Source organism: Macrotis lagotis, chromosome 8 (assembly GCF_037893015.1).
Source record: "Macrotis lagotis isolate mMagLag1 chromosome 8, bilby.v1.9.chrom.fasta, whole genome shotgun sequence".
Taxonomy (NCBI): domain Eukaryota; kingdom Metazoa; phylum Chordata; class Mammalia; order Peramelemorphia; family Peramelidae; genus Macrotis; species Macrotis lagotis.
In genome coordinates, this window is record NC_133665.1 from 12,464,429 (window position 1) to 12,485,790 (window position 21,362).

General features: G+C 36.7%; 1 protein-coding gene and 1 pseudogene across 1 annotated transcript in view; one reads left to right on the forward strand and one right to left on the reverse strand.

Moving 5' to 3' along the window:
* Nucleotides 1-21,362, reverse strand: part of LOC141495249 (glutamate receptor ionotropic, NMDA 2A-like) — a 366,543-nt gene that overhangs the window by 238,449 nt on the left and 106,732 nt on the right. The gene's annotated exons all lie outside the window — the stretch shown is intronic.
* On the forward strand, nucleotides 14,506-15,643 carry LOC141495040 (surfeit locus protein 6-like; annotated as a pseudogene).

Consider the following 21,362-nt stretch of genomic DNA (forward strand, 5'->3'; position numbering starts at 1 on the left):
TTGTCAGTGCCTGACTCCTTAATAATTTTTATTGACTGACTGGAATCATTATGATAATCTTTATCATCATAATCACAAGATGGCCAAATAGTTATTGAGGCCCAACATAGTCCTCTAAGTAGACCCTAAGAGAACTAGGGAAAGCACACTGTGGACTTACTCCCTTGGTGGTTTTATACAGGTTAAAATGAACACAAAGAATGACCTTGACATACAAAATAAGACCTAAAAGGGCAAGCAGAAGGAAATTCATGTCAGATTTGCCAAATAGTTTGGAAATAGAGAAGTCCCTGACTTCCTTTAAGATTCAGGTCAATTGCATGTAATTGGAAAAATAAAATAAAATTTCAATTAAAAAAAGATTCATGTCAAGTGTCATGTCCTTCAGAAGGCCTTTCATGGTCTCCTTATCTCCAGGTGCAGATGCCTTTCTCCCTAAGTCCCAGAGTCAAGTGTCTCCTCTAATAAATCCTGGCTTTGTGACCCTGAGCAGGTCAATTAAACTCTTGTTCTAAAGAACTCAGTGAGTTACAGATATGGTGCTGGTCTCTATCAGTAAAAGGAAGTTACCTCATCTTCCCTATACCAGTGAAATCACAGGACCTGTCCTTATTCTTATTACTGGATACAGAACGCTGTGGTAGGCAATGAGAAAGATACACAATTCAGATAAAGCATTATCTCTGCCCTCAATGAGGTTACAATTTTCAGGAGTTGAATGGGAGAGGAATAATGAATAATAGTATAAAGTCATTCATTATACACCCAAAACAGATATGCAGTAAAAATGACCTGACTCCTGAGAAAGAGAAAGCAATGGAAGTATAGTTAATGAACAATGTCTATGCCACCATTAAGATGATCTGACTTCTCATCTTAGTTTCTATGTTATGATTGTAACCAAGCATCTTCTTTTCTGGATCTCTTTCTTCTTCTGGAAAATGGAATTTACTCTTCTTCATCCTTCCTACCTTATAGGGTTATTGAAAAGACCAAATGTAATGTTAAAGTGCTTAGAGAACCAAAAACTTTGTATTTGTGTAAAGGAATTACTCTGCATTATTTTACATTTGGGAATTTATGTGTATATTGTCTTCCCTCATTAGAATGCAAATTTATTGGGATCAAGGATTGCTCATGCTGCCTTGCAGTAATAGCCACATAAAAATAATACTCTAAGTTTTAAAAAGCACTGTCTTTGCCACAAGCATGTGAGAAAGGTAGAGTGAATATTATCCCCATTTTCCAGATAAGAGTTAAGACATTTAACTCCAACATGACTTTCCCAAGGTCATAAAGGTAGTAAGTGATACATAGGGGAAACAAAACCTAGTCTCCTAATTCTCATTTCTACTAAACTACACTTCACACTTCAAGGAGCTTAATAAATGTTTCTTAAATGAATAAACCAATGAATGGATTGTTCCTCTCAAGGCAAACCATGGCCACCAAAGCTTGTGTTTAGGAGGTTTTCAAGCACAGGTATAATAAGTTTTCTGGTTTGAAATTCATCTTTGTGGATGAATAGTGGTAGTGTGTTATGACAATGAAAGCATCATTTAACCACCGACGTATATGAAACAAAACTTATTCTAGTCCCACCTTTGCTTCATCCTAACTTTCTTATTTATTTTTCAATAACTAGCATTCTTCTGATTACCTGATTACCAAACATTCTCAACCTTTCCCCCTGTCCTCACCTTCTATAGCTAATTAGTTGCCCAATGGCATCAGTTCATCCTCTAGAACATCTCTAGATAATCAGATAAAACAGAAATATCTCCAACTCTCTATATTCAAAAGAGCTCATTATCTTTCCCTAGAACCTCACCCCTCATCCAGACTCCCTTATTTTTGTGGAAAGTATTATCATTCTTCCAGTCTCCAAGGTTCCCTAACTGTCTCTTACCCTCCCATATCTAAACATTGATTAAGTCCTTTCATTTCTATCATCAAAATAGCATATATATCCATTTTGATCCTTCTATACCCTCATCACCATATACAAGACTATTGCAGTAATCTGTTGATTTATATTCCTTCCCTGAGTCTCTCCCCATGCTAATCCATCCTTTACTGTCAAATTGATCTTCCTAAATGCAGATCTGACTATCTCACATCCTCTACTCAATATTCCAATGACTCTATTGCCTTCAGGATCAAACATTAAAAACCTCCTTTTAACCTTTTACAATTTCATGTCCTTTATTATATGCCCCCCATTATTTCAATTCTAATACCTTTCTTCTCATATACTCTTTAGTCTAGTGACATCGACCTTAATCTGGACATTTTCACTGACTGTCCCCCATTCCTGGAACCTCATCACCTCCTCATCTCCATTTCTTGGTTTTCTTTGATTCCTTCAAGTCTCAGATGAAATCCTATCTTCAACAACAAGCCCTTCCTAATCCCTCTTAATGTTGCTGCCTTCCCTCTCATAATTTTCTTCAATATCTCCTGTGTATGTTATGTTTATGCATAATTGTTTGCATATTGACTTCTCCCATTAGACTGTGAGCTGTGTTTTGTAGTTGTTGATGTTTTGGGTTTGGGCTTTTTGTTTATTTGTTCATTTTTCTTTTTATCCCCCACTCTTGGTAGAGTAGCTGGCACATGTTGTCATTCAGTTATGCTTAACTCTCCTCTGGAGAAACCCCATAGACTATATCATGTGAATGCTATCCAGGGGAATTTCTTGACAAAGATACTCAAGTGGTTTACCGTTTCTTTCTCCAGTAGATTAACAATACTAAAGAGTTAAGTGACTTTCTCAGGGTCACACAGCTAGTGAGTATCTGGAGCCAAACTTGAAATCAAGTCTGCCTGATTCCAGGATCAGCACTCTAACTGTACCACCTAGAATGTAGTAGGTGTTTAATAAATCATTGTTGAGTTACTGTGGTATTATCCTTGACTCCTCATTCTCCCTTAACCCACATACCCAGTTACCAAATCTTTCCATTTCTACTTCCACAACATTTTTCATATCTGATCCCTTCTTTACCTATATATCTACTTCCTTAATTCAGTCCCTCATTATCTTTTGCCTAGATCAGTGATGTCAAATTTAAATAGCTATGGGAGTCATTAATCCTTACATAAAGATCCCTACTGAGTGCATCATGACTTGATTTTAAAATGTAATGTTATCTATTTTTATTTATTTTGTTAGTCTATTCCCAATTACATTTTAACCTGATTCACAGCACTGGGACAACAGCATTTGACACCTCAGGTCTAGCTTATTGCAGTGGTCATGTAAATGACTTCTTTGTATCAAGCCTCTCCCACTCCAGTCCATCCTCCATACAGATACTAAAGTGATTTTTCCAAAGCACAAATCTGACCATGTGATTTCTCTCAGTAAATTCAAGCCACTCTCTATTGCCTCTAGGATAAAATATAAAATCCTCCATTTAGCTTGTAAAGCTCTTAATAATCTGGTCCCAACCTATCTTTCAAGTTTTGTTGCACATTTTTTCCATTCCTGCACTCTAAAATACAATCAAACTGGCCTTCTTGGTGTTGCTCACACATAGCCCTCTATTCCATTTCTCTTTGTCTTTGTATTATGTCTCTCATATAACTAGAATGTACTTGCACCTCACCTCTGCCTTAGAGATGCTCTTTCTTCCTTCAAGATGCAGCTGAAGCAGTTCTAACCATATAAAACCTTTCCTAAATTCCTGCCCCCAACTACTTCACATTAAACTGGCTTTTATTGAATCTTTACATTTATTTTGTATATCTTTACAAATGAATTTCTTGCCTACCCTAATGCAAAGTAGGTTGATTGAGAATAGTGTTTACCCCATTCTTTTCTTTGTATCTCCAATGACTAGCAGAGTGTTGAGCACTTAAAGGACACTTAATAAATGTTTGTTGGTTGTTGATCTCTTGCTTCGATGCCCTTTTCTCGATTCACCAGGCACTAATTCAGGTTCTCCTCAGATCTGTTCTGGTCCATTAAAATAGACTCCTATTCATTTCCCCAGCTTTCAACCTCTCTCCCCCTCCAATTTATTCTCCACATGGCTGCCAAATAGATATTGCTAAAGTACAATTATGATCATGTTAGTTCCCTGCTCAAGAAGCTCCAAAAACTTTAATTAATAACATCTAAAATAAAAAAATATATTTATTGGCTTGCCAATTCTTAGCTTTCCAGTCTTGTTACATTTTATTCCCTTCTATCTATTTTATATATTCTGTGATACTGAATCTGGAGTCAGGAAGATAAAAAGTTCAAATCTGACCTCAAACAATATGTGATCCTGGATAAGTCATTTAACCCTGTTTGCCTCAGTTTCCTCATCTATAAAATGAATTGGAGAAGAAAATATAAATGGCAAACTACTCCAGTATCTTTGCCAAGAAAACCCCAAATTGGGTGACAAAGAGACATGCACAACTGAAACAACTGAATAACAACAACCATATTTTATGATCTAGCAACTCTAATGTTTTTTTGCTGTTCCTTATACATAATATTCCATTTGACTCCATGTCTTTTCACTGACTATTCCCCTTGTCTGGAATGTTCTCCCTCCTCACTTCCACCTACTATCTTTTCTAGCTTCCTTCAAGATTTAGAGCAAATAGCATTTTCCACAAAAGATTTTTCTCAGTTCCCTCTCCCATCCCCACTGCCAGAGCCTGCCTTCTGAGATTACCTCAATATAAATGTACTCTATATATCTTGTAATACATTACATAGCTATCCAAATGTTATCTCCCCCATTCAGAAACTCTGGTTTTCTTGGTGTTCCTCACTCATAATAGCCCCTCTTACAACTCTAGCCTTTACATTATTTGTCCCCCATGCTTAGAATGCCTGAGCTGTTCATCACCACTTACTGGTAAGCTCTCTAAGAGATGGTACCATACTTTTACCTAGATAGATAGATAGATAGATAGATAGATAGATAGATAGATAGATAGATGATAGATAGATAGATAGATAGATAGATAGATAGATAGATAGATAGATAGATATCACCAGTTTAACACACTTCTTGGGTAAATTTTAAATAAATGCATACTAACTAAACACGATCTGGTTCTAATCTAACTTTCCAGGCTAATTGTTTATTACTTCCTTTTAAAGCAAGGCAAGGGCACAAGCATTTATTAAATACCAGTCATTATGTTAAGTTCTAGAAATACAAAAATACAAGCAAAAAAGGAAGAGAGTCTTTATTCTCAAGATGCTTCCATTTTAATGGGGAAAGACAACAGGGAGGAACAAGAGAGAATTTGTGCTAGAACTGGTACGTGGTGTTAAAGTGTATCTGTTCTTCATGGCCTGCAATCAGTCAAACTAACTAGTTATTATTCATTGTACAAAGTATATTTCTATCTTTGCACAAGCGTATGAGAATACAGTTAGATTCAGAACTGTTTAAACATTATCCCCATGTCTACAATGTATTCCCTCCTCACCTCTGCCTCCTTAGAAGCCTTGCCATTTTTTTTAAAAGTTCGGTTCAAATACCATTGCTTTCATAAGAATTCTTTTGATCCCCCTTTCCAATTGTTATGCCCTCCTCTTTCTAAAAAGTGCTTTGTAATTAATTATCTGCATTTGTGTTCTCCCCTCCCCCCCAATCCTCAACAAAACACATAATCTTTAAGGGAGGAGACAGTTTCACTTTATCCCTAGGCCTGACATAAAAAACTACAAGTTGAGGAATAAAGCATCTTTAATTGAGATAACAGGGTAACAAACCTGCCACCCTGGAGGATGTCCACTAGATTTCCCAACCAAAGAGAACCATGAAAAAATTTTTATAATTTTAGGAGGAAATGGGGAAAAGGCAGTATGAGATAACAAGACCTGGTCATGAAACCCCACTGGTCTCTGGCAGACTGTGCAAGGATAGAAGGGGGCAAGGACTCTAGTAGTTGATATCCCCATAAGGCAAAATCCCTAGATGAGGGTAGGGAGCCCTAGGGTGTGGTTCAGTACAACCTACTCAAGAGTAAATATTTTAAGAGCAGAAATTTAAAGACAATACTTAAATTCTAACATTTCAAGGATCATTTAAGGGAATGATAATCCATTCTGTCACAGGAAAGCAGTAGATGCTTAATTAATGCTTGTTGAATATGAATGGGGTCCAACAGACCTCACTTGAGTGGTCAATCAGATCTCTACTGAGCAATAGGACTCCAGGCAAGATAAACTGGTATTGTGTAACAGGCTCTATGCCAACCTAGACAAACTACCTAGGAATCTTTGTGGCATTCTGGTAAACAGCCCTACTTTTTGCCAATCTAATCCCAGTCATATAAGGAAATTTTCAAAAACATTTCAGTCCCTGACGCCCTGAACCTACTTGCCTTTGTGACCTAAAGAAAGGAAAAGGGCAATACATAAACACAATACCTTGGCAGGTAGTTACACACATGCATTTTTAATCTTTTCATTCTGAAAAAAATGACCTGTATTATACAGTCCAAGAAAAAATTCATCTTTACACTGAATAAGAAATAACTTTCAGAAGGAAAATAAATGTTCTGAGAGAACTTGCATTAAAGGTTAGTCGGACTATGCTGGTCACAGACACGTGTCACCTTCATTGCCTCAAGGAGGAGGAAAGGGGAATGAAAATCCTAAGTTTATATCAACTAATTATGTTTTCTCTCTATTGCTACAAGGTGCAGAATCATAGATTTTCTAGAGATGAAACAAATCTCAGACCTTCTGTGCTAACTATCATATTTTATATTTTTCCACTTTCTTCACTTTCATATCTTTCTGACCCCAACTTGGTCTCCTTTTCTGGATCTTCTTTCTCCTAAATTCAAAATGTAGACATTCACAGCATCACAAATCTAGGGCTAGAAAGGCATCTGGAGGTTATCTAATCCAACTCTTTCACTTCATAAAAGGAAAAAAAAACAGAAGCACATACCAAATTTTCCAAGACTTAACATTTTTTCTCTATAGGTATTTTTTTATAGAATCAAAGAATTAAAACTACAATGAATCACTAAAAGTATAAAGATATAACATTTAGAGTTTAAATAATCTAGTCTTTGGTAAGTCTATCCACCCTCACAACTTCTACCTGGCTAACTTCCAAATGGATATCCTAAGTACACACTCTCTCTCAAACTCCATATCCTTATTTTATACTACCTGGACAGATTAGCAGGGATATTTTCTCTTTTTGATGTTATTAAATCATTTTTCAGTTGAGTCTGATTCCTCATGACCCCATTTTTCTTGGCAATGATGCTAGAATGATTTGACATTTCCTTCCCCAACTCTTTTGACAGAGGAAGAATTGAAACAGAGTTAAATGACTTGGCTAGGGTCACACAGTAAGTGTCTGACATCATTTCTATGGCAACATAACCTCAATATATTAAAAACAGTCAGGAAATATTGGTATTAGAAGAAAACTCAGAGATCAAAATCACCTGAACAATAATTCTTCCTCTATAATTCTGCCAACAATTGATCATCTTCATTAAAAATTCCCATTAATTGGGAGTCCTGTGCCCACCATAGATGCTCATTGCACTTTTGGATAAGTAGTTAGATGGTACAGTGAATAGAGCAGTGGGTCTGGAGTCAGGAATATTTAAGTTCAAATTTGGTTTCTGAGATTTACTAGCTATATAACCCTGAGGAAGTCACTTAACCCTGTTTGCCTCAGTTTCCTCATCTGTAAAATGGACAGGAAAAGGAAATGACACACCACTCCAGTATCTTTGCCAAGAAAACCTAAAATGGGGTCACAAAAAGTCAGACAATTGAAATAAGTGAACAATAGCGACTACTACATTTGGAAGAATGATTAAATGTTCTGCTGGCACTAAAAGGGTGAATTAGAAACAATTGCACTGTGATTGCACTAGAAAGTTGAACTATGATTGAACATGTGTAATCTGTATCAGATTGTTTACTGTCTTAAGGAAGAAGAAGGGAAGGGGAGGATGGAGAAATTTTAGAGCTAAATTTTTTTAAATGAATGTTTAAATTTGTCTTCACTTGTAATTGGAGAAAAAAATCACAAGTATTTGGTTGGAAGTGAGGCATTCTATGAGGCAGAAGAGAGAAGAGTAATAGACAATAAACCTGCAAAATGAAGCTAACATCAGAGATAGAAGGGTATTAAAAGTGAAACATAAGAGTTTGCATCTTATTCTAAAACCAAGAAAACTCCTGACACTTGAGTTGGAGAGGGAAATAGATTGACTTATGCTTTAGAAATACAGATTGGCACCTATGTGAAAGATAGTTTGAAAAGAGGAGAGGCAATTAAGGATAAGACTTGGTCTGCTTCAAAAATGAAAAACAAATAATAACAACAAGGTTAAGATTGCAAGGATAGGGGGCAGGTCGTAGGCACAGTGGATAGAGTACTGGCCCTAGAGTCAGAAGTACCTGAGTTCAAATCAGACCTCACACACTTAATAATTAACTAGCTGTTGTGGCCTTGGGCAAGCCACTTAACCCCATTGCTTTGCAGAAACCTAAAGAAAAAAACAGAAAAAAGAATAAAAAGACTGCAAGGATAAGATAGACTCTCAAGAGGAGAGAGAAGAGAACTGTTGTAAATAACTCTGATATGATTTAAATATCTAGGACTTGTATATGGAATTAATACCAATATACAAGACCAGGAGTTATTCCCTATTAAATAAGTAGCCAAAGAATGTGAATATTTTTCAAAGGAATTATGAACTATCAATAACTGTGTGGAAAAACTCCTCCAAATCACTAATAATAAAAACACAAATTAACTCAGCTCAAAGGTTTTTTTCCTCATACTTAGAAAAAATTGAAATGTTGGCAGGATCATTGAAACACAGTTACATTAATATACTGATGGAACTGTGAACTGGCAGGAATATTCTGGAAAGTATTTTGGAATTGAAATGGCACTCAACTATTTACATCTTTGGACCAAAAGATTCCATTGCCGACCTGGGAGCACAAGCAGAGAAAGAGAAAATATATTCAAATATTTGTAACAGGACTTCTATAGTAGAAAACAAAACAAAACAAACAAGGTTAGTGGCTCATCAGTTTGGGAATAGTTGAACAAACTGTGTTATATAAAAATAATAGTTGGAATTTTTGTGGGTCCACATAGAAGAAAGAAGTGAAAATTCTGAGAAATGAGAATAGTGAGTCAGAATGAAGTAAAGGAGAAAAAACAGAAAATCCATACAGATTGATTAAAATAATATAAAGGAAAAGAAAGAACACTGGACTAAAATTGTAATTGAAATTGAAATTGAAATGACTAATATTGACCCCAGATAATAGATGAGGAAATATATTCTCTTCTTTCTTTGGTGAGTGTGGACTATGAGTGTGGAAAATTGTATATGCCTTGTCAATTGGTCTGTTTTATTTGGTTAAAAGGAAAATGTGCTGAATTGAAAATTTATTGAAAAATGAGGTTGTTAAATATCAATAGCTAAATAAATCAGGCCTCAGACACTAAATAATTACCTAACTGTGTGGCCTTGGGCAAGCCACTTAACCCCATTGCCCTGCAAAAAAAAAAAAAAATCTAAAATAAAATAAATAAATAAAAAGTCTCAGTACCTCATGGTTATGAAACTAATGACTTATTCAGGGTGTATACAGTCAGGCTGCTATCCCCTTCCTAGTCTTGAACATTACAACTTTCTTAAGGCAGTTTCAGTTCATATTGACATTCTTGAATATCATCTGACATTATTGATTCATAATGTGCTTCCAATCCAATAAGTCCACAGACATTTACTAAATGCTTCTTATGGGACAAGCAATTTGCTGAAGATACTATATGACTGCCACCAGATATTAAGTATACATATACACTCATATAATATATGTATATTATTACTATATGAATATATGCTCATCTATTTATGAAGATCCATATACCTACATGCTTGCAACCTTTTGAATATATACATGCATATATGTATGTATGTATGTATGTATTTAATTATTTTTTCATTTATTTGTTTGTTCATTTACAGTTTCTTGGTCAACAGTATATCATTACTAAATTTTAAACCATGGTCCACAAATACAAGGGTGGCAATGTAGCGTGGTGGATAGAAACTAGGTCTGGAGTGAGGAACACCTAAATTTAAATCAGACATATCCTTGATGTATAATGCAGAGCAAGTCACTTAACCTTGGTTGCCTTGGTTTCTCCACCTATAAGAAGAGCTGGAAAAGGAAATGGCAAACTATGCTAGTGTTTTTGCCAAGAAAATCCCAAATGGGATCCCAAAGAATTGAACATGACTGAAAAACGACAAATTCATATCCCATTTTTAAGTACCATCTCCTTAGACAGGAGTTGATTTTTCATATCTGCCTTTCTCTTCTGAAGTTCCAACTTTGAATCAACAGTAAATGAGGAAAACACCACCTGTGCTTTAGAATCTTCAGCATCTTGCCCAGGATTTCATAATTCTTAGCTGAGTTTCCTCTATTTTTCTCTGGCGATATTTGTTCCCAAGTGAGTCATCAGGAAAAAGTGGTGGTCATCAGATTTGATATTTCATCTTCTCCCCAAAATTGCTATTCTACCTGACTTCTCTTTTTACTTAAATGCTTTCCATTCTCCTAGACACTCAAATTTGAAACTATAGTTACCCATTGATTCCTCTTTAACATCTAATCAGTGGAGATTCATGTTGATTGCCTCTGAAATATCTCTGACATTGCTCCCCTGTCCCCTTCTATCTCTATTACCACAATCCTAGCTCAAGTCTTAACTGTCTGTCATCTGGATCACTTTAATACCCTTTAATCTATTTCCTTACCTCTATTCACTCCATCTAAAAAAGAGGTGGAGTAAATTTGGGCAAAATCAATAAAGAATCCCTGGCAATTGGGAGTTGAGCTAGAGAGAAGAGCAAATCCAAGGAACCTAGCTTAACAAACCAATCAATAAAGGCACTTTGCCTTTAAGAAACACCATGAGAAAAGAAAAGACACTGAGACCCTGAAGTTCTACATGTCTAAGTTGTCAGTGTACTCTAATGTCCACCTCTTTCTTCCTACAAGTACTGTATATTAGTGCAATGGATAGTCTCAGGTTTATGACAAAGGATGCTGAGTATGCAATCTTGACCAGTACTTTGTTCTGAGCTAATTTTGTCTTCTAGCTGACTATTAAAAGGAAGTTCACATTAAATAAATTAAATTTAAAAAAAGTAAGTTCACATATGTGGGGGGAGCGGGAGGATGGAGGTCATGAGCTATAGAGTTTTATGAGTTTAAGTCAATGGTTCTCCCCTCAGGGTAAGGTTCCCTCCAGGGAACCTAACTCATGTGTGAGTATAAGTTGGGATGGGGGTGGAGTAGTTGACAAAGATCTGCTGTATCATGGGGGTTCCAATAGTATATGTTTCAGTTTCCTACACATTTGCACAGTGAGACTCATCATCTGGTACTCTTCTTGAATGTCCTAGTAATTCAAGAAGTCACTTGAAAAAATTATTTTTGTTTTAACCTATGAGGGGACAGTTACTTTTCTAGGTGTTTCCTTTGGAAGATAATTTTTGCATCAATAAAATCCCAAGTACTGATATCTGTTGTATTATTCTGATTATGAGGGATATGGAAACTAATATTAGTAACAGGTATAGTTCCATCCTAGAATACTGATGTCTAAGAATTTTCTTAGAAGATGCTGTGGGAGCTAATTAATTTTTTTAAATCTTACTTTTGAGAAGATGCAGAATACTGGCTTTACTATTATTTGATTCCAGTACATTTGTCTGAGATTGTTATCAACTAAGATCCATGGAATAAGTTTTGTCTGATGATCTAGAAAATATCAGTATACAATCCAAAGTGTTTAATTCCTTTAGGGGAGGCCTATGCCTCTTTTGAGGGGTTTCTGAATTTGATCCCTTTCTAAACTTGTTTTCTTTGTACTAACCAGAAAATATTCCAATATTTTGATTATCCTAGGTGTGGCAGGAGTTCATTTGGGGAATACCAAAGGTTCTCTGAATTTAAGGGACCTGTTGGAAATTTTTTAGCTATACCTCTAGTTGGAATTGTCTCTGCTTCCAAGATACATGAAGAAATTTCAGAGGACAATGCCTTCCTCACATCCTATTGCCTTCTAATAAGTGCCTCAAATATCTCGAACTCTTCCTCAAGCAATGGTAGACATCATTTGAGGGATAAGGGGATAGGGGTTAAATGACTTGCCACTACTATCTTTCTAGTAGTAACTAGCTACCCACACAGCTAGTAAGTGTCAAGTGTCTGAGGCTGGATTTGAACTTGGGTCCTCTTGACTCCAGATCTATTGGTTTATCCACTGTACCACCTAGCTTTCCCTAGGATGTACCTAGTCTTCATTCATCCTTCTAATTTAAAGAACTTTTTCAAATTTTGTGAAAGAATGACAGTACAGAGACACTATTTTTCCTCTCTGTAGCATATCAATACTGTTTTTTATCTCACTTTTTATTTCCTATGATTATATTAGCTAGATTGGAAAATAAAGGTTTCACACAAAATCCCTAAACCCCCATTGTACATCTAACATGTCACTGCCTGTGTAATTTTCCTGGTTCTGATCATATTACTTCCTACCTCAAAAATTGTCAATGTCCCTCATACCTATTGAATAAAATTAAATTCCTTAGCTTAGTATTCATAGCCTTCCTCAACCTACCTCCAACCAGTCAATGAGCATTTATTAAATTGCAGGCACTGTGTTAGGTACTGAAGATGCAAAGGCTATCTTACCAATTCAAAGTGTTTCATTCTTTTAGGGGAGCTCTATATTTCTGGGGGGATTGAATTTAACTCCTCTCTTAACTAGCTTTCTAAACTGGCTCTTCCACTCTTCCCTTCATAGAACCTATATGCCAATCAAATTGAATCATTCATTTTCCTAAACATATCCCTAGATTTCTTGTTTCCAGACTTTTCCTCATGTCAGATAGATAGGCTATAATTGGGTTTCAAGCAACACAAATTCCTGATATTTACTATATAGGTGATTAACTTCCAAGCAACACAGACTCCTTTCTGATATTTACATTCATTTACTTAATGAGTGTGAGAGTCTTCTAACTTCTTAGTGACTTAGTCACTTCTTAGTGACCCCCTCTTTCTTTTGATGTACTCTACCAATGAAGTAGCTCTTCACCCTGTAATTACTTTCCCCTGTCTTCATTTACACTACTCAAATTATTTGCCTTCCCAGGGATAATTTTAAAATATGCTACTAATAAATAAAACTTTGTTAAGTGAAAAAAGTTAGAGAGAAGAACCACTCTCCCAGCTCCCCCCCCTCCACCTTAAGAATGGTCTTTAGGAGATGAGATCCTACTCTATCCTACCTTTTGCTTATCCCCTCCCTGCCAATATAACCTATCAGAAATTCTCAACTACTAAAATAACTCTGTGATATTTTCAGTGTAGACATTCACTACAACAATGCAGATACCAACCCATCCATGACTGTCCATTCAATATTGCTCACGCTTTTCCATAAATTCCACCACAGGAAGTTCATCTAGTGTACTTGGGATCTTTCTCAATTTTTGGCATCACAGATTGCAAACCATCCATATCTAACAGTTGGTGGCAACTTTTGCCTATGCCTTCTCTTAAGTTCCACTACAGGAGAACTGTTCAATGTGCTATTGACCAATTTCTTTAGAAATAAGCAGCATACTATTGGAATATACCATCAGCCCATCAGCTCTGACTCAATCATACATTTTGATGAAATACCTAATTCCAGTTGTTTATTTTCATAACCTGCTCATACTCACCATGTGCTCCTTCACAACTTTATTTTTTATTTTTCATTCTTTAGCCACTATGGTAACACATATGAATCAGAGACACAAAGCTCCAAGCATGATCAATTTATTAGCAATGCTAGAGTGAGATACCAAGTCCCTCAGTGGTCTGGGATAAATAGAGCAGGAAAAAGTTGGTAAACATATAGGGTAGGCCTTACATTTGATTTAATCATGCTGACTGACTTGCAAGAAGCAGTTTCAATATCTGAAAAACCCTATGTTAGGCAACTCTTTGTAGTACGAGATAGTACATCTCTGACTTAAGACAGATTTCCAGGCAGAATATATCATGAGCATGTCATCCTCCATCTTCCCTTATTGGGGTGAATAGAATGAGTCCAAGCTATAGCCCAGAAAAATGGGGAAGTTAAACTGTGTGAACTCTAAAACTGTAAAAACCTTAGAATAGACTTAGCAGCAGACCCACTAGACCAAGCCAATTGAACACCACTCTTCCATAACTTGGAAGTTTCCTACTCCTGCCTGTCCATGTGAGTTTCCCAGGAGAGAGGTGACTGTGCACCTGCTGGAGTCCCAGTACAGTGGATCCCCTAAGCCTTTTAAGGAGTAGTTGAAGTTTTCCAACAGAATCCAGTGATTCCTTCTCTTTCTCAGTGGCATCACTGGTGGTCAATGTCTCCTACCTACAGAATCTAGCCAAGAAAATCTGTTCCCAGAGCCACAGAAATGAAAATGGCCTCCCAAACCTGGTTATCTAGAAATTTCTGGGATGATGATGATGATGATAATGATGATGATGATGATGATGAAGGAGGAGGAGGAGGAGGAGAGGAAGGAAGAGGGAAGAAGGAAGAAGGAAGAAAAAGGACGAAGCCAAAAAAGAAGTCCCAGAAGCAAGAAGAAAAGGCCAGTAGAGTCCAGAATAAGCCCTCTGACAGCAAGCATTCCAAAGCTCATAGTGACAAGAACCTGCAATCACAGTAGGGAAGGCAGGTTCCTATTCCAATGAACACTCCACGGTTGCTCCTGAAAGCAAGCCAGGCTCCTTCCTAGCCATGGATATTCTGTGCCAAGAGCTCCATGAGAAAATATAAGGAGGCCAGTGGTCAGTGCTACATCAAAGAGTTGTCTCCTGCCACCCTGGAGAAGAGGCAGCAGAGGAAGCTGGATTAGGATAGGAAGAAGCAAAAGCAGAAGGAGTTCAGGGCCAAGGAGAAGGCCAAGGTTGAGGCCAAAGCCAAAGACAAGAATGCTAGCCCAGAACCCCTGAAGGGGGATCCCAGGAGCCTGACTAAACTGATATTCAACAAGTTGGAGGTAAATGAGGGGCCAGTCAGCAAGACCCAGAAGAAGAAAGAAAAGAGGCAGCGAGTAAAGGAGAACCTGACACCCCTGACAGGAAAGAACTACAAACAGTTGTTGGAGTGTGTGCAAACCTGCAAGAATAAGCTGGAGAAGCTGAAGGAACAGGATGAGAAGGCTCAGGAAATGGAGACCAAAATGAAGTGGACAAACCTACTGTACAAGACTGAAGGGGTGAAGATCCATGACAACAAAGAGCTTCTGAAGGCAGCGAGGAGAAGCAGTGGGCCCAGAGGAAGCAGTAGGCCCAGAAGAAGCAGTAGTAAGAGGAACAATGGACCAATTGGTGAAGATGCAACAAAGGCAGGACAAGCAGAGCCACGACCTGTACAAGAAGGTAGCCAACATAGAGCATTGCAAGACCAAGGCTCACAAGAAGGACAACATTCTGCCTGAGGACCTAGGTTCAACTGAGCATCAGGGAGGCACCCCCTCTACTCCGGGATACCCCTTCTCCTTGTCGCACAAAGCCTTGTATTTTGTCTCTGTGCTAGATGCCTGCCTGTAACTTCTGGGGTTGCATTTCTTAAGTGCCTGCTGAATGGGATAAAGTCTGAGATTTCTTGAGTAGAATATTATAGATTAGAAATAATTGAGCTGTGTGTTTTGTCTCTTCTACCCCTCCTCCTGTGACAAGCAACTTAATTTTACCTTGACCAAAATGTAAAGAGTAAACTGGCCCTGTCTTATCTGGTTTGAAGTCCAGATTTTTCTACATTCCTTGTCCTAGAGGGGGAGAACCTGTCTCTGCTTGAATTATATGTTTTTTCTCTAGATTAATTTATGTGTCCAGATTGTGAAGACCATATTCCTCACTAATGAGGATGGATCAGTGGAGGGGGGTGGGGAATTTCACTAGGATAAATAGATTTTGGATTCCTTGCTCCAATGCCTCTCTCTCTCTCTCTCTCTCTCTCTCTCTCTCCTTGTTTTGTTTTAAGTCAAAGTGGGATCCAATTCCCAAGAATTGAATAAAACTTTTCTCTTCATACCTTGAAAAATCTCAGAATTTTATATAAGTAGGTAGACTCATTTCACTCAGTTGGGGGCTCCTGCAAGATTATATGCTCATTGGGGACCATTGCCCTCTCAGAACTTGGCAAAAAGGCACCCCTGCCCAAATTCAGCAGTTTGGCATTTTCTGGGTGTCTTGGTTTCCCCTCTACATAAGTGACCCAAAGCAGAGAGACTCATTAGGAATAGAAAAGCAAACCCACAGCAAAGCTAACTGGTCAGTGGGGACAGCAGTTGGTAATTTGGTGTACGGGGCCCAAAAAGAAGGTAAGATCTTGGAATGTGCTAGATTCCAGGAGGGTCAGGACTATTTGAGTAACTGAGGGTTGAGGGTGACCCCACCATATTGGGCATAAGAGACTTGGATCCAAAGGCACTTGATCCTGAGAGGTCTCTGTCAGTATTTAAAATGGGAAGAGCTTAGTCCAGGCCTCCCCCCCCCCACAGAAAATAAGAGAAGTAGGGATAATGAGATTGAATATGGACCATGAATAGAATAGTCCATTAGGGAAAAGATTAAGTGATTGTGATAAGTTATCAAAATATAAAGGGAAAAATAATAAGAAAATGATTAAGTATCAATGTCTTGTATGGGGAAATAAGAATATAGGAGAAGGAACACATTTGGTCTGCCTTTGGGACAGAGAGATTGTCAGACATGGCACTGAAATCTCCTGTCACGGCATTCCTGAGATATCAGGAATTTGCCATTGGCCTGTATTTGTTGAAATATATTGAAATTGTCAGTTTGGAGAATCCTGTTTTGTTTGTGTGATCTGTGTTTATGCCTAGTTTGTCTTTATATGTTTAGATTGTCTATTTACTTGTGTGTTTGGGTTCCTCTACTGATTTGTTAAAAGGGGGGGAAAGTTCCCCTAAAAATTTCTTTGGATTGCCTCATTTAAATTGCTGCTCTTTATTTTTTGGCAGTATTCATCTAATGCCCTCACTGGCTCTCGCCTGGAGCCTGCTTTCTACCTGTGTTACAGTGGGTAATATGATCCCTCCCTCCTCCCCCCATGCATTGTTTCTTGAGAACTTACAAGAGAGATTTTTTTTTTATTTTTCTTTAAAAAGGAATGGATTTTGGAATTAAATTGACTGAAGCCAAACTACTCACCCTGTTATTTTACTATAGGAGAAGCCAGCCCGCCCCCCTCCTTGTTTACATTCCTTTCTCTTTCCCTTTCTCTGTGATTCTGTGCTGCCAAAGTGTTTCCCCCCTCCCTCCCCCTTACATGAGAGAGAGTTGCTTCAGGAAGAATTAGTAAAGTAAGTGTTAAAAGTGACTTTATTTTGAAATTAAAGAAACAGGAAAAAGAGAGTGAATATTAAATATATTAAACAAAGAAATCATAGAAATAAATGCTACTTTAATTTGAAGAAAAATGTGGGAAAATAAATATCAGAAAGACAAGAGAGTCAGGTTAATGCTAAAGAATGTAATGTGGTTACCAAGATATACCAGTATAGGGGAAACTAAATAGTTAATCTTTTTCCAGAATGATATGGTAATATTAGAGCTTCAGGAGTTTATCAATATAGATTCTGATGTTAGTTATTACCGAAAATTATGGGACATGTAAGGATTTAAGAATAGAAGTTTAACCCTGCTCCCCCCCCAGAAAGGATCCAGGACTGTCTCTCTATCTCTCTATAAAAGTTATTCAGTTCACTCTATTTGAAGAAGGGGAGGTAGGGAATATTCTCATTAGGCTAAGGGGTTTTTTTTGGGTTTTCTCAAGGCAAATGGGGTTAAGTGGCTTGCCCAAGGCTACACAGTTAGGTAATTATTAAGTGACTGAAGCCAGATTTGAACCCAGGTACTCCTGACTCCAGGGCCAGTGCTCTATCCACTGCGCCACCTAGCCATCCATGGTTAAGCGATTTTTGAACATTTGCCTTCTCAGGGGTTTTAGCAGTGATAATTAGGAAATGCTAAATATTAAAACCTTGGAAAGGAAAATGTATTGTGAAAAGTGAAATCATATCTGTGGTTTATATAGCTGCATAAGCTATATGACTAGTTCAAAACAGTATGAATTAAAGTCAAGAAGAGCTAATGAAAAGGAATAGTGGAACAGTATATTGAGGGAAACTGTGAACTGTATAGTCTGTTTCAGAGGTTTGGAAAGAACTGTAAAAAAATCCAGACATAGAGGCAATTGAGGTTTTTGAACCATTTGTTAAGTATGAAAATTGGTAAAAGCATGTAGACAGAAGGTTTGAGCAGGTTTGACTTTGTATACAAAAGATGGATTTGGGGAACTTTGGAAACTTGTGTTTTACAAATCAATGTAAGAAAAAAAGAAAGTATAGAACTATAAGTCTATAGGGAGATATGTGTTTATATGAGGTTGGGGTGATTTAAAAATTGCATTAAACTACCACTTTTTTGCAATATTTGGCAGGGAATTGATTGGAAAAGTAATAAACCCCATAAAGTAAAATGTTTGATATGAAAGCAATTGCTAGGTAAATGTTAATCTTTTATGTTATTATTGATTCTATAATATGCTAATCTAAAGATATATGTAAACCGAATTAAGAGGTTTGTAAAAAAAGTTTGGATTTTGATTCTACTGTTTTATGGCCCCTCCAGAGTCATGGAAGTCAGGCCAGACTTGTGAGTTATGGGCTTAATCAAGCTTTAGAATAACTAAACAAAGGGAAGGTAATATTTTACACTGATTGGAATGTAGTTCATATCTTTGGAAAAAATCTGCAGTGAGTGAGTAATGATAAACAGTAAAGGTAAAGAATTAAAACATATTGCTTTGATATCTCCCCAGAACATAGAATGTTCTAATATTAAGAAAATGTTGGTCAGTAAGGACAGAAAACCTCTTATAAGTTAAAGCACTGATAAGTTAGAATTGCACTGATAAAGATAAAAAGAATTTGCAAACTTCTTAGGCTTTGAAAAGAAAATGATTTAAAGCTAATTTGAATATGACTTTTGGAATTCAAGAGAAGTATAAAGAATACCTTGTTGTTTTAAGAAGGGTTTTTTTGGCAACAATTGGTCTTAATAATTCTTTGTATTTTGAAGTCTTAGGGAGTAAAAAAAACATACATGTAATTGAAATATGCCATGTACAATTAGTAAACTTTGTATAAGGACAGTTTAAGCTATACTTTTTGAAACTTTAAAATTGTTTTGTAATAACAATGAATTGAAGTTTCATTTATCACATTTGTAAAGAATTGTTATACAAAATACTAGAGAACACCTTGCCAACAAGGTTGTATCTCTCAAGGTCTTTTGGCCCAGAAAATTTGTTGAAAGGCTTTTTCACTTCATGTTTATAAAAGGGAATATAGATATGTGAGATCAATGTAGCTTATTTATTATATGTTATTTAAAAGGAGGAAATTATATGTATAACTGTACACTTGTCATGGGTAATAAGTGTACATTGGGCTTTTGAAATTATTGTGTAAAACTAGCATTGATAGAGAATCTTATTTTCTTTGAAAATAGAAGTGTATTTGGAAAAAGAGACAAAATAAGTTATAAAGCAAAAATTCAGAAGAGGTTTGTGTGTAAAAGATACTTAATTATGTGTCTGTTCCCCCTTGGAAGATTCCTTCACTGAATAATAAGGGGAGAAGAAGGCAGCAGGAAGATGGTGGAGAATTGGCAGAAAAATTCTTTTCTCAAAAACAATATAAAGAGAGATAGTAAAAACTTCTGCATGAAAATGCCTGCAGCAGGTTTTGAGTATCTCTTGGTTTTTTGTTAACACATTTTCAGAATGGGTAGAAGCTAATGAAACATCCTTGAAAGTAGTTTGAAAAAATATTCTGACTGAGCCCCTCCCGCATTTGGCCTCCTTCTAGGAATCAGGTCAGACGATGGCCCTGCCTTTACAGCTAAAAATCTCTCAAGGAATACTCCAGATGCTGGGAGAACTTGACTGCTTTTTTAATGTTTAGAAAGTAAACCTATTTATTGTATTCTGATGACAGGGACACTCAGAGTAGATATAGGTGATATATGTGTAGGGAAGGGAACTGATTGATTGTAACCCACCCCCCAATCTAAATTGTGAAGTGGATTCCCTTGGATATCTAATTAGGTAAAACAACTATTTTAGGTCACAGGACTTTTAATCAATTTTCTTTTTATAGCAGATACCAGGATGGTCAGCAAAAGGAAACACTACTGGGTAAATGTCATGTTCCTGCAGCCAAGGAAGCTAAGATGTCAGGTGACAGGGATGTGCAGCCAAAGGGGTAGCTTCTTAGTATGACTGAGGTTGGACCCTTTTGACTTGATTTCCCAAAAATGACATTTGGATAATGTCTCACCTGGAAAAATAAATCTGGCGTAAGACATTTGACTACCCACATGACCTCTGCCTGGACACTGATATTCAATATCTATAAGGGAATTTTGCTTTGATGTCCTGGATATTTATGGCTACTAAGTAAACCAGAAAAAAGAAGTTTTAGGTGAATTGGATCTAATAGCCAGAGACAGGTTAGGTGTATTAGTTGTGTGGCTCTGAAAACTGCTAACAGCTACATGTTAAGATAGGAATTAAGTTTCTTTAATTTTTAGAAGGGATATTTAGGTAAAAAGAAGAATAGGAAATTCTTAGGATAATTACAGTTTTTAAGTCTTAGTTTAAGGAAAGGAATATGAGTCAGATAAGTATATCAGGAGAAGGAAAATCAATAGTATATTTGGGAATATTTTGAAAAAAATTCATTTTGGTTAAGGATCTTTGAGCCATTACTGTAATAAGAGCAAAGGCTAAGATTGTTTCATTTTTAAACCATATGCTGGGTACTCTGAAGTAAGATGATTGTTGAATGTATATGTTACAAGCTTAAGTCAGTATGATAATTCTAAATGGGAGTTTGCTCATATAGTAAAACACTATGAAAGTTTATTGTGTTAAAGTGAAATATGTGCATCAATATGGCAATAAGGCAAAATGTAAATTGTAGTAAGCTCCAAAATCTCTTTGTCTTGTCATGGAAACATGTGTTTTGAACTGAGTAAAATGTTAAGCAGTTTCTTTACCAGAAGACAAAGTTTCAACTAGTCACCAGAGCTGGAAAGGACTTTTTGGAACAGATTCAGAAGATGCAGAAGAACATCAAATGTCTCCAGGAGAGAAGAGAAGAGAGGAGAGACACTGGACCAGTTCATCTTCACCATTTCTCACCTATGTGTACATTGTTTATCTGTAACTTCTCCT